Below are 13,461 nucleotides of genomic sequence, written 5' to 3' on the forward strand. Positions count from 1 at the left end.
GTGAGATGCAGCCTGGCCTTCTCCCAGAAAGTCACTGCAGTCAGCATCCAGGCCCCTTCCAGCTGCTCCGGTGAGATGGGTGAGGCCTGGCTGTGTGGGAGGATGCAGACTGGCTGTTTCTGCAGGTCTGTCTGTTCAGCCTCTGTTGCTGGCTGGGCTCTGCATGAGCCCCTCATAACACCAACACCTTCTTGGAGGATGTGCACAGATACAGTTGAATACGTACCTGTCACAGTCCACAGCATTAGTGGAGAAGTATACAAGTATGTACTGAAGTTTAGTGTTAATTGGAAAGAGGAATTCAAGTTTCGTTTAACTTGGGAAATGAATGTACCTTCATGAGCCAGTCTCCCTGACCGGTCACCCGAGAAGCCAGCCCCAGGGGCTCCCACATGGCCCTCAACCTCCATGGCCTGGGCACATCCCAAATCTTATTTTACCTCCTGGCTAGGTGCTCCATCTCTTAGATGAAATACCTCTCTCCTGAGATGGACCCTGGACTCTTCGCACTAAACTCCTGGCCCCACTGGTCACCCTGGGCCCACTCCAGAGCCCACCCCTGTGATGGCCTTGTCTTTCTGCTGGTGGAGGAAGTCACACGCGTGCAGACAGGGAGCAGGAGGCGAGTGGCTTTCTGCTGGGGAGAAGTGAGGACCTCAGGTACGCAGAATGGAGGCCAGGGGCGTCTGTCCACCAGGGGCAGGGCTGGAGGCTTTGGGCCAGCCGGGTGTCCCCTGGGATGTGCTGTGTTACGGGGTGTAATCCACGACGCCTTGCCTGTGAGGTCCAAGTACGGGGCATTGGTTCCATGCAGGCAGGTTTAGCAAGGACTTCCCAAAGGCACACAAGTAGATTAGCCAGAAAAAGACCTTAAGTGGCCACATTGTAGTTCAGTTGGTAAAGAATCCGCCTGCAACGCAGGAGACCCAGGTTTGATTCCTGGGTCTGGAAGATCCCCCGGAGAAGGAAATTGCAACCCACTCCAGTATTCTTGCCTGGAGAATCCTATGGTCAGAGGTCCCGCGGTCTACAGTCCATGGGGTTGCAAGAGTTGGACATGACTTAGCGACTAAACCAGCACCATTTGAGAATATTATAAACATTCCAATTTTAAAAATGCTTTTACTATTATTTTTACATTTATATTATTATTATATTTTTTTGTGTTAAAACATGCCTAACATAAAATCTCCATCTTATCCATTTTTAAATATGCAACTCAGTAATTTTCAGTAAATTCACCCAATGCAACTATCACCACCGTTCATGCACAGCACTCTTGTCAGTTTCAGAACTGGAATTCTACGCCCAGTAAATAACTGCTACTATTCCCCACCCCCAGCTCAGTCACTGGCACCCGCCATTCTGCTTCCTGTCTCCATGAGTTGGACTGTATGAGTTTCCTCATACAGGTTCGATCATGAGCACGTAGTATTTGTCCGCTCATGCTCACAGGCTTGTCTCTCTCGGCGTGGTGCCCTCAGGGTTCACCCATGTGGTCGCGGGTGTCAGTTTCCTTCTGCTTCAGTAATAAGTGCAGTCTGGTCGTGCAGCTCAGCCTCATGCATTTGGTGTATCTGCTCATAGCTGGACTCGAGAACTTTCTCAGCTCTCCTGCGTCATGTTGCTCTGAACACGGATGTGTGAACATCTGTGAAGTCTCACTTTCCATTTTTAGGGAGGTGTGTACAAAAATCACTGCGGATGGTGATTGCCGCCATGAAATTAAAAGACACTTACTCCTTGGAAGGAAAGTTATGACCAACCTAGACAGCATATTAAAAAGCAGAGACATTACTTTGCCAACAAAGGTCCGTCTAGGCAAGGCTATGGTTTTTCCAGTGGTCATGTATGGATGTGAGAGTTGGACTATAAAGAAAGCTGAGTGCCGAAGAATTGATGCTTTTGAACTGTGGTGTTGGAGAAGACTCTTGAGAGTCCCTTGGACTGCAAGGAGATCCAACCAGTCCATCCTAAAGGAGATAAGTCCTGGGTGTTCATTGGAAGAACTGATGCTGAAGCTGAAACTCCAATACTTTGGCCCCCTCATGCGAAGAGCTAACTCATTGGAAAAGACCCTGATGCTGGGAGGGATTGGGGGCAGGAGAAGAAGGGGACGACAGAGGATGAGATGGTTGGATGGCATCACCAACTCGATGGACATGAGTTTGGGTAAACTCCGGGAGTTGGTGATGGATAGGGAGGCCTGGCGTGATGCAATTCATGGGGTCGCAAAGAGTTGGACATGACTGAGCGACTGAACTGAACTGAACTGTACCTGCTTTTACTTTTTAAAAACAGCTCATAGAAGAAAAAACAGGTTTTATCTAAATTATTTGACCTAATTATTGAAGCTTCTTAATCGAACATTAATAAACCCAGATTTTTCATTGCAAGATGAGCACTGAGGTATACCTGATTTGTGTTTCTCATCCTCCCCTTTTTAAGATGTTTTTGATGTGGATCATTTTCAGTCTTTCTTGAATTTGTTGCAGTATTGCTTCTGCTTTATGTTCTGATTTTTTGGCCATGAGGCATGTGGGATCTTAGCCTCTTGACCAGGGATTGAACCCACATCCCTTTCATTGAAAGGTAAAGTCTTAACTGCAGGACCACCAAGGAAGTACCCCCTCCCTGCCCTGACTCCCTTTTTGATTAGGCTGAGACAATGATAGTTGCAAACAAACTAAAACCATTTTCTATTTTGAGCTCTAATTCCAGTTCCTTTGGCCGCCCAGCCTCAGAGTCAGATATATTTTCAAGTGTAAATACCCATTTCTGATTTAAAGTAAGCCTTGTTCATGTAGAAAATTTTCAACTGGAGAAGAAACCGAGTTATAGAAAAGGACAATGACCCAAGATGCTTTAAAACCACTGCCCAATGTGCCATTGCGTGTGTTTAATTTTGCGTCCCAAGTGTCAGCTGGTGGAGTCTCTAGTCCTGGGTGAGTGGGTGCTGTACTGAGCCCCAGCTGATGGATCCAGGAGGTGTCTGAACAACATCTTGCTGGCCTGGCTGGGGCAGGGGGCAGTGTTCTGCTTTCCTTCAGCTGTGGTCACCCTCCTGTCCCCACCACAGGATTCTGCACTCCCCATGCAGGGCTGGCTTCTCATGGGGCTGAGGTGTTGGGAAAGGTTGCGGCTGGCAGGTCTCCCCAGAAATGCCCAGACTGGCGGCCTGACTAGGACCAGCCTGCCCCTCTTCCCGCATGCAGTGAGGTCCAGGTGTTGGGACCAGGGCCATGTCTGTTGGAGTGGGTCACCAGGCTCTGTCCATTTTGGTCTGAAGCTTTGCTAACTTGGGCTCCTTTGGGCTCCCTTGGGCTCTGGGACCAAAATGGGACTTACCCCACTCATGTTCCCTCAGGAAGGTGGAGACAGTGTGTCTGCCGTCCGTCTCCTTTGGTCAATGGTGGAAAAGGATTCATGACACTGATGAGAAAGCAATGATCCCATGTAGGCTCAATGTCATCCTAACAAAGGGACAATTCCCGCTTTTGGTTGTATTTTTCATGCCTTTTCTATTTCCAGAAAAGTCTTTGTACATCATCAAAAGTTAATGCATGTACTATGTTGTGTCTGCACTTGTTTTGCAGCAGCTGGTATCTTGACCTGGTTTATCCGAGTTTGCAAGTCCCTGGGTTAATTTCATTTGCTGTTGTTCTCATTGGGTTTCCACTTTTCCCATTTACACCAAAGAAATAGTCAGAGCATTAGCCCATGTTTTAGAGGAAGTTCTCAAAGTCCTGAAATTTGGGAAAAAGTGATGCTTGCTGAGACTTGCCAGGTGCGCAGAGGAGCCATGCTCAGGTGCCCAGCTCTCAGCTAAGAACCCTGCTTGTGGGGTTCGCCTGGGCTGAGTTGCCGGGGCCTGGCCTTCCAGGAGCGTCACAGAACGGCTGCTGTGTAATTGGAATGAGCACTTTGACGCTTTTGAGAGAAGAAATTGGAGTTCTGCTGTGGGCTTCGTCTCCTGCAGCCAGGGGACCTTCACTCCCCTGAGTGCCAGATTATTTGCCTCGCAGCTAAAGAGCTGTTATTATCCCTAGTGTTTGGAGGATCAAACAAGTCAGCGATGTGAGATGTGAGGGCACGTGGCCAGCACCAATTCGCTAACTCAGGATGGCCCTGCCCTCTGTCGGGGAGGGAGGAAGAGACGATGCAGGAGGCTTCCCCAGGGTGCTCCCCACACTGTGCTGGGAAGGGAGGTGCAGCATGTTGGGAACAGGTTCACGGACCGAACAGGAACCCACATGACATGTGTCCAGGCTCTGCCATCAGCTGTTGCAAGAACTACATTAACTTGACTCTGTCCTGCTGCCCAGACGGGGCTGTAACCCTTGAGGGTAGGCTGTGCGCGGGAGGAGGGGACCCAGTACACCTGGGTGCTGCTGGTGACGGAGGAGTTTTGGGTTTCAGGTTTCTGGGATTGTTGGAATCCTCATCTTCCCTGAGAGGGATATGATTTTAGCCACTCATCCCTGGAATTCTGATTTTCTCCATCCATGGTTAACCCTCATGCATTGAGGGAGCCTAAGATGGAGGCATCCGGTCCCATCACTTCATGGCAAATAGATGGAGAAACAGTGACAGACTTTACTTTTTTGGGCCCCAAAATCACTGCACATAGTGACTGCAGCCATGAAATTAGAAGACGCTTACTCCTTGGGAGAATGGTTATGACCAACCTAGACAGCATATTAAAAAGCAGAGACATTACTTTGCCATCAAAGGTCCATCTAGTCAAGGCTATGATTTTTCCAGTGGTCATCTATGGATGTGAGAGCTGGACTATAAAGAAAGCTGAGCACTGAAGAATTGATGCTTTTGAACTGTGGTGTTGGAGAAGACTCTTGAGAGTCCCTTGGACTGCAAGGAGATCCAATTAGTCCATCCTAAAGGAAATCAGTCCTGAATATTCATTGGAAGGACTGATGTTGAAGCTGAAACTCCAATACTTTGGCCACCTGATGTGAAGAACTGACTCATAGGAAAAGACCCTGATGCTGGGAAAGATTGAGGGCAGGAGGAGATGGGGATGACAGAGGATGAGATGGTTGGATGCCATCACCGACTCAATGGACATGGGTTTGGGTGGACTCTGGGAGTTGGTGATGGACAGGGAGGCCTGGCGTGCTGCGGTTCATGGGGTCGCAAAGAGTCGGACACGACTGAGCTGAACTGAACTGAACTGAACTGAACTGAAGATGGAGGGATCTGTGCAGCCGCAGTCTTTTACAGTGTCTCCCCTGGGGTCAGAGCAAAGAGAGTCTGAACTTGTAGCCCAAGGCAGAGATGGAGTCCAAGGTCCCTGTAAATGCAGTGGCCTCTGGGTTGGAGGAGCCCAAAGCTCTCAGGACTGGCCAGTTCCCTTCATTATTCTGCCTCTGCTCCCAACAGTCACTAACCCATGAGCAGCGCCCACAGACTTTCTCATCTGTATTATCGTTACTGTGCATGCTCAGCCATATCTGACTCTTTGCAACCCTATGGACTGTAGCCCACCAGGCTCCTCTGTCCATGGGATTCTCCAGGACAGAATACTGAAGTAGGTTGTCATTTCCTCCTCTAGGGGTTCTTCCCAACCTAGGGATCCAGCCTGCATCTCCTGCATTGCAGGCAGATTCTTTACCTGCTGAGCCATCGGGGGAAGCCCATCACTTCTTGATGGTACTGAATCTGAGTCCCCGCTGTAGACACTTAAGCAATCCTAAGGGCTGGTACTTCTTTAGACGGAAAGCATGTGTGCGTGCTAAGTTGTGCCTGACTCTGTGACCCTATGCACTGTAGCCCACCGGGCTCACCTGTCATGGGATTCTCCAGGCAAGAATACTGAAGTGTGTTGCCATACCCTCCTACAGGAGATTTTCCCGACCCAGGGATTGAACCAGCGTCTCGTATGTCTCCTGAATTGGCAGGCGGGTTCTTTACCCCTATCGCCACCTGGGAAGCCCCTTAAATGGAATGTGAAGGTGAAAGTTGCTCACTTGTTTCTGACTCTTTGCAACCCCATGGACTGTAGTCTGCCAGGCTCCTCTGTCCATGGAATTCTCTAGGCAAGAATACTGGAGTAGCCATTCCCTTCTCCAGGGGATCTTCTGAAGCCAGGTCTCCGGCATTGCAGGCAGATTCTTTACCATATGAGCTACGAGGGAAGCCCAAGAACACTGGGGTGGGTAGCCTTTCCCTTCTCCAGGGGATCCTCCTGACCCAGGGGTCGAACCGGGGCCTCCTACGTTGCAGGCGGGTTTTTTTTTTACCAGCTGAGCTACCAGGGAAGCCCTTGGATGGACTGTGTGGACCTAAACGTGGCTTTGAGGAAAGCTGGTTATAGACTGCTTGAAAGCAGAGGATCGCTGGTCTGCGTCGTCTGCAGACAGAGCTGCCTGGTGGATGCTGGCCCTCTCACTTGCTGCGGGGTGCTCTAGGGAGGGTTCTGGGAGCAGTTCCTAATAACAGAAGAAGGGGCCAGAGCTCTCAAGGAGCCAGGCACACAACTAAATATGGTGCCTCCTTCCTGAGCGCACAGTCCTGCATCTGACTTAGGAGAAGGAAAGACTTTCCAGGAAAAATAACCAGGCTCCCAGCTATCAATCCAAAGCGAGACACAGATTCCCCAGCATCAGCAGATTGGGAGGGGTGTTACCATGGTCACTCTGTCTAACTGGATTGGTCCCAAGATGTGTGTGTGTGTGTGTATTTGTCCAGTTTCATGTCACCAGCTGATCCTGACGATGCTCTGGGTGATGGTTCCAACCACATGGCCTCTGGGTCCTGGAAGAGGGGGCCTTCTGAGCCCCACAACTGCCCTAGAAGTGCAAGCAGCACTTTGTAGAGTATATCTGACCCCAATGAAAAAAATACCATGCAGGTTCTTAGAGTTTGTTAAAGTAATCAATTTGTTGACCTGTATTTCTCAATTAATACACACTGAATTTGGCAATTACTGTTGTCTGCAGGGTCAGAGAGGAAAAAGAAGCTATTTTGTCCCAGAGGTTGTGGAAATGTTTCTCTTGTTGACACAAAGAACATGAGGAGTTGTGGATCCTCCACATGCTGTGTTTATATTTATTTCCATGTGTATGCCAGACAGACTAATTCTAAGGGTTTTTATTTCCCACCTGTCCATACTAACCACTGAAATAAAACATTGTTTTGTTTTTTAAGTGATAGGATTTGGGAGTTCCCCTTGTATTTTTGTTTGGAGTTGTGGTTAGGTGATTTGCTTTTATAGTTGCTGAATATCTTTAAATATCATGATCAGAACAGAAAAGAATGCTCTAGACAGCTATAATGGTGGAATACTAGATTTTCTTTTTCTGCTTACTTATGTCCAATCAACTCTACATACTAAAAATTAAATACATGTGACTGGAATTACATGAGAATTGAAGATGAATTGGTGTGAAAAAAAGGTATTTCAGCAGCATGTTGAATTATATTTGTACAAGATTTTAATTGCTTAGAGGTCAACAGAAGTAACTCCTGGGGAACATGATTTAAGTTGAAAGTGCTTTTGCAGGCCAGACCTTTAGTTCTTGTCCAGGTAGAAATGGGTTAGAACTTTGGCCTTTGCACGTGCGTTGGGGAATTTTCAGGTACAGTGCTGTCAAGAGAATTCTCCTTTTCTTCTCTTGCTGAATATCTTGTTCTCAGAATTACTCGAAGTGAATCTCCCACCCGATTTACTGAAGCAGCCTACTGTCAGGAAGACAGTGTCCTGACTAGTTATAAAGGGTGCAGCTCAGGAATGGCCAGGCAGGAGATGCGAGGCAGCGTGCCTGGGGAGGGGGTGGGTCTTCCTGCTCTCCGGGTCACCCTCTCAGCACCCCACCTGCACCCGGACCTGGAAGCTTCTCAGGGTCCAGTCCTTTAAGGTTTTTGTAGAGGCTCACCACACAGGCATGATCGGTGAAATCATTGGCTGTTTGTATAACCACTATCCCTTCTCCCCTCCCTGGAGGACACGGGTGGTGCTGAAAGTCCCAGCTCTCTAATCACACAGCTGGTTCATCTGACAGCCAGTCTCCATCAGGTGTCTGGGGGCTTGCCAGAAGTCAACTTGATCACATAAACTCAGGTCTAGTCAAACGGGTCTTGTTACGGTTAACAAAAAGCACTTCTTTCACCTTTAATAGTAGCTCGAGAGCTATTTCAGGAGCAAGGACAACAGACCAGATAAAGAAAAGATGCTCCTCCCCTTACTGTTGTCACTTAGGAAATAACAGGGATTTTAGGAGCTGCATGCCAGGAGCCAGGAGCCAGGGAGGAAGACCTGGAAGGGCTGGAAGGATGCATCTTGTATTCAAGGCGCAAATAGCATTTCTTTAAGGTGCCGAAATGGTTTCCTCAAGTGGATCCAGTGTCATGTTAACTATCTGATTAAAGAAGCCACCAGAGGGTGCTGTGAGCCAAGCAGGGGGCAGTGAAGCTGGAGAGGGGAGCCGGAGGAGGTTGAGGAATACCAGTCAGGTCCTCACACGACTCACTCTCCCCTCTGCCGGCATCCTGGCCTCTTCCTGGCTTGGTTTCTGGAAGATATTCCCCCAGAATAATTTATTAGTCTGAACATGAATTTGTTTCACTGAATTAGTACTCATTTTAGACCTCACTGTGCCTCCGTTTGCTAATGACAGTGAGACCAGATGTATCTGTGAGTTTATAATCAGATGATCAACTCAGACATCTGGAACAAAAGTCAGTGCCCAGCTAAGGACTGAGCTATTTAAGGAAGGAAAATAACTATTAATAACTTGATTTAAACCATATTGTTTGACCTGCATCTGTCCAGTAAATATACCCTCAAAGATCTGCATGGAGTGAAATTTCACGTATAAAATTGTTTTTCATCTCCCTTGTGGGATTTCTTTCAGAGATCCTGGCTCATAGCAGGTATCTCGGCCTCAAGTTAGCAGCGATAACCATCCTTTACAGAAGCATCTACTTTGTTGATGCCCTGGCATTTGATTCTGCCACTTGCCTGACCTGTAGAAAGGCTTCCTCACATGGCTGAGTGCCGATCCCCGGGGGTGCGGGCAGGCGGCAACATGTGTAGGAGATGTGGGCCACGTCCCTTCACAATGGACTGGGTCATGAAATGTTCGAAAGGACCGAATGTCAACCCAGAAAAATCTCAGTGTACTTATTTTTTTAAAAGTACCATAGCATATGGCCGTGTCCTCTTTAGAATCAATCCTTTAAAACCCCTGCTTGGAAGATTTAATTGTTAGTCTTAATTATTACTCTAATAGAGTTGGACAAAGTTTAAGTAAAATCAGACAACCCAAAGTGACTTTATTATCTAACCAGACAAAATGCTATTCATAAATGACCCTGGAGGGAATTTTTGAAGTCTGCCCTAGATTAGGACATTTTATTAGACTTTTTTTTGTACTATAGTTGCTTTATACAATGTTGTGTGCATTTCTGCTGTACAGTGAAGTGAATCAACCACAGGCTCACAGGTATCCGCTCCTTGAACCTCCCTCCCCGCTCCCGTCTCACCCTCTGATTTATCACAGAGCATCAGACCAAGCTGCATTTGCGATGCAGCACCTTCCCGCTGTGTATTTCACACATGGTCGTTAGTGAGTGTATGTCAGAGCTACTGTCCAGCTCGTCCCACCCTCTGCCTCCCCGACTGTGTCCTCAAGTCCATTCTGTACGTCTGCATCTCTGTTCCTGCCCTGCAGATAGATCCATCAGTACCCTTTTTCTAGATTCCATGTATGAGTGTTAAAGAAGCGATGCTTGTTTTTCTCTTTCTGACTTATTTCACCCTGTATGACAGACTCTGGGTTCATCCACATCACTACAGATGACCCAGTTTCATTCCTTTTTATGGCTGAGTAATATTCCATTGACTGTATGTACCATGTGTTCTTTATCCATTCATCTGGGCTGTAGAAAATAGGCAAGTTTGGAATATGCCAGTGTAGAGTCTATTCATGAAAATTGTAACCTACTAAGTATATTGTTAAATGATCGAAGTGAAGTGAAGTCGCTCAGTCGTGTCCGACTCTTTGTGACCCCATGGACTATAGCCTATGAGGCTCCTGGCTCTAATAGATCCACAGTTGAATGTATTCTATTAAAGTAGAAAGCAATTTTATCAATAACCGACCTCGGAGGAGAGATAAAGCACTTGAAGGGCATGCATTGCTCATACGCCTTTTAGCTTTGTGTTTACCATTTTACCTTTATATTTACTTTGATGTCAGATCACTGTGTGTTCCTGGGAGCACGCACCCTGACTGCACGGAGGGGGTGCCCAGGAGGGGCCTGGCTGGTGGGGGAAGGAGCAGGAAGGAAAGGACAGGACCCTGGGCAGACTGCCCTCGGTGGGCACAGCCAGGGCTTTCAGAAATACAGTGTTGTTCAACCGCTAAGTCATTTCGGAAACGTGTAAGGATGATAACTTGAAGGAAAGTCTACTTAGGGGGAGATTTTCTTGGCAGACATCTGTCAGAGTGAGAACACTATTCTTGTTTGATTTCTAAAGCAGGATGAAAGCCAGGAGAACAGTGGCCTTTGTGTTCTGGTGGATCCTCCCCATGTTAATCAAGTCGGCTACCCCGCTGGTAATGAAATACCATCAGATCCCCGTTGTGCTCCTTGCTGCCCATCCACATCAGGGCCTCCCGTCCTTGACAGAGGCCGCTGCCCCCAGCAAAGGCTGATTCGGTAATTCTAGTGGACGTGGCATGTCATCCTGTTGATTCTGAAATGGTTCGTTAAGCTGGAAATTCTGAGTTATTAATAAGGTGAGGGTAGCACTTGGAGTTAATGTTTTATAGAGTTTGAGATGAGCCGCGGTTACAGTTCATGTGCATGTCAGTGAAGGAGATGAGTGGCCGCCCTGATGGACACATTCTAGGACTTTACAGAAGTTCCAACCTGAGAACTCAGGTACAATGTGCACTTTTCCTTGTCGGAGGTCTAGCCAAGGGCTCCGGAAGCAGCGGCAGAGTTAGCGCTGGCTGTTTAGCAGCCGTTGTCCAGCTGCCAGATGCTGCTCCCACTTTACCCGTGAGGACCCAAGCCCCCTGGCCACGCAGGGACCCCCTGCAGGGCTTTTTCTGATTTGTCTGGGTCCTTCCCCACCCGCACCAGCCTCCTGCTGCCCAGGCTCTGTGCGGAAGCCCTGCCTGCTGACTCCCACGTTCTCCCTTGTGATGGATTCATTTTGATTTCATGGTTATTATTAATTATTGATTCAGCATATTGTCTCTCTAATATCTGGCTCTGGGATTAATATTTGACAATGCACTCCCCCCAAACACCCTCCTTCTCCCCCAGTGCTGCTCCGTTCACCCTGCCTGGGCCACTGTCCTTGGCTCCAGCAGGACTGCATGCTCATCACAGCTCTTTCAGCAGCCTCCTGCCCATCTTTCCATCCATCTGTGTGTCTGTCTGTCCTCCTTGGGGCCCTACCTGCTGCCTGTAGCGTCTCGTCTGGCCCAGGCCCTCCCCAGACTCCTCTTCTGGGCACCACTGCCTGCAGGGTGAAGGAACCTTGGGAGGAGGCTCTTCTGCGGTCTTCCCACCTCTGCCTGGGCCTCCCGTGCCTGCCCTCCATCCCCCAACCCAACCTCCTCCAGCCTGTGCCACCCCCACCCCATGCCCTGCAGCTTCCACACCTTCTAGAAGGGCTTCTGTTGTCCCGTTTGGTTTGTTTCTGTCTCCTTGTGCCCTCCTGCCCAGCGAGACAGTGAGGCTGAATGGAGGAGGGGGCAGTGAGGCAGGGGAGGTCAGTGTTTTGAAAAGATCTGTGCATTCATTGATCAGATGCACACCTGGTGAGGTCACCTTAGCAGCTGCAAACTTGCTTTCAGGTTCCCTCCTGGTGTGATCTGGGGCCAGTTACTTGCCCGCCCAGCTCCACCTTCTCTTCCCCACCCGCCCAATTCCCCAGGACCAATCTCCTGGCTGTTAAACCAGGTTAATAGTCACTGCCCTGTTGTTACTTATAGAGTGAATGAATAGAGCAAATAAGTGACATAGAGCAAATAAATAGCACTGACCAAGCGTTTGCCCTGCTCCGGGCTCTGTCGCAGAGCGGGTGATAACTCACTGACCTTGTGCCCAGCTGCAGGCCAGGTACCCTTGTGACCTCCAGTCAGAGATGCAGGCGTGGGAGATGGGGATCTGAGACCAAGACCTGGCCCCGAGCCACCTGGGCAGGGCGGGGCCGGGGCCGGGGCAGGCCGCCTCGGTGCCGAGAGGCCGAGTGTGCTGGGCCCTGAGCTCTGGTTTGTTCCTGGGTGACCCCGGGTTGTTGGGAGCAGATGGACTGTGAATCGGGTGGCGTGTGACCTGCTGCATTGGAGGCAGCCCCAGCTGTGTTGGCCACATCGTTAAAAAGCGATAGGTCTCCAGAAACTGAGTGCGCAGGATGTGCCTTTGCTGCATTTGGGGTGCTTGCTGTGGGGAGCTGGGCTTCCTGGGTGGTGCTAGTGGTAAGGAGTCTGCCTGCAGTGCAGGGGACTCAAGGGACTCAGGTTCAATCCCTGAGTAGGGAAGATCCCATGGAGGAGGAAATGGCAACCCACTCCAGTATTCTCGCCTGCACAACCCCATGGACAGAGGAGCCCGGTGGGCTGCAGTCCATGGGGTCACAGAGTTGGACCTGACTGAGCGTCTGCGCATGATGACTGAGGAGTTGGCATGCACATCCGTGGAGGCTGCATTCATTTCTGTGGGGGTCCTCGGCCTTACCTCCACTCACATGATGGAGGGCTGTCTGCTTTACCCAGGGCCCTCAAAGTCACATGTCACTGTCATCTGAAAACAGCTTCAGAGAAACATCCAGGATGATGGTGGCCCAGTGTCAGCCTCGCTGAGGCAGAGCGTCACCTGTCAAGGTGCCTCTGTGCGCATCTCTTTCTGGCGTTCTCCGTGGTCCTCTCTCTTCACGGCCTCAGGCCTTCTTGCATGCGGGCAGGCTTCCTCTGGTTCTTGGGCACCCCGAGCCCTGCAAGTGTTCACCCTCGGAGCCCATCTGCCTTGCGCGCGGCCCTGCTGCTGGCCTCGCAGGGAAGACTGCGGTCAGGGTCGGTGCACCCCGTCCCCGTCTCTCTGCTTTGTCTTTGGAATTTCGGGGAAGGGAGCGGCCCTGATTGGCCTTACTGGGGCTCCGTGTGCACCTGGGACCCACCAGCTGGGGTTGGGGCGGAGGGTCCAGGCTGTGTGGAGCTCCCCGACCCCGAGGGGCGTGTGAGCTGAGCAGATGCCCGGACAGGGTCTTCTGTACAGACAGGAAGTGTGGGTGGGCTGCCATTACAGGGTTGCTTCTGGCGGATCAGCAGGTGATACATGTGACATATCCGTGTTTTCCCAGAACGTTCCGCTGTCTCAGGCACCGGCCTCCGTCTGCTCCTCAGTTTTAAGTGTCAGGAGTTTCGGAAGCCGGTCACTGGGACGCCACCTGCCGTGGCCGCTGACCGCTGCTGACGCTTGTCT

The 13,461-nt window shown here is 49.9% G+C and overlaps 1 protein-coding gene across 10 annotated transcripts in view; it reads left to right on the forward strand.

Moving 5' to 3' along the window:
• The window catches only part of GRB10 (growth factor receptor bound protein 10), a 217,528-nt gene that overhangs the window by 130,397 nt on the left and 73,670 nt on the right, over positions 1–13,461 (forward strand). The window lies entirely within an intron of this gene.

Source organism: Cervus elaphus, chromosome 18 (genome assembly GCF_910594005.1).
Source record: "Cervus elaphus chromosome 18, mCerEla1.1, whole genome shotgun sequence".
Classification (NCBI taxonomy): domain Eukaryota; kingdom Metazoa; phylum Chordata; class Mammalia; order Artiodactyla; family Cervidae; genus Cervus; species Cervus elaphus.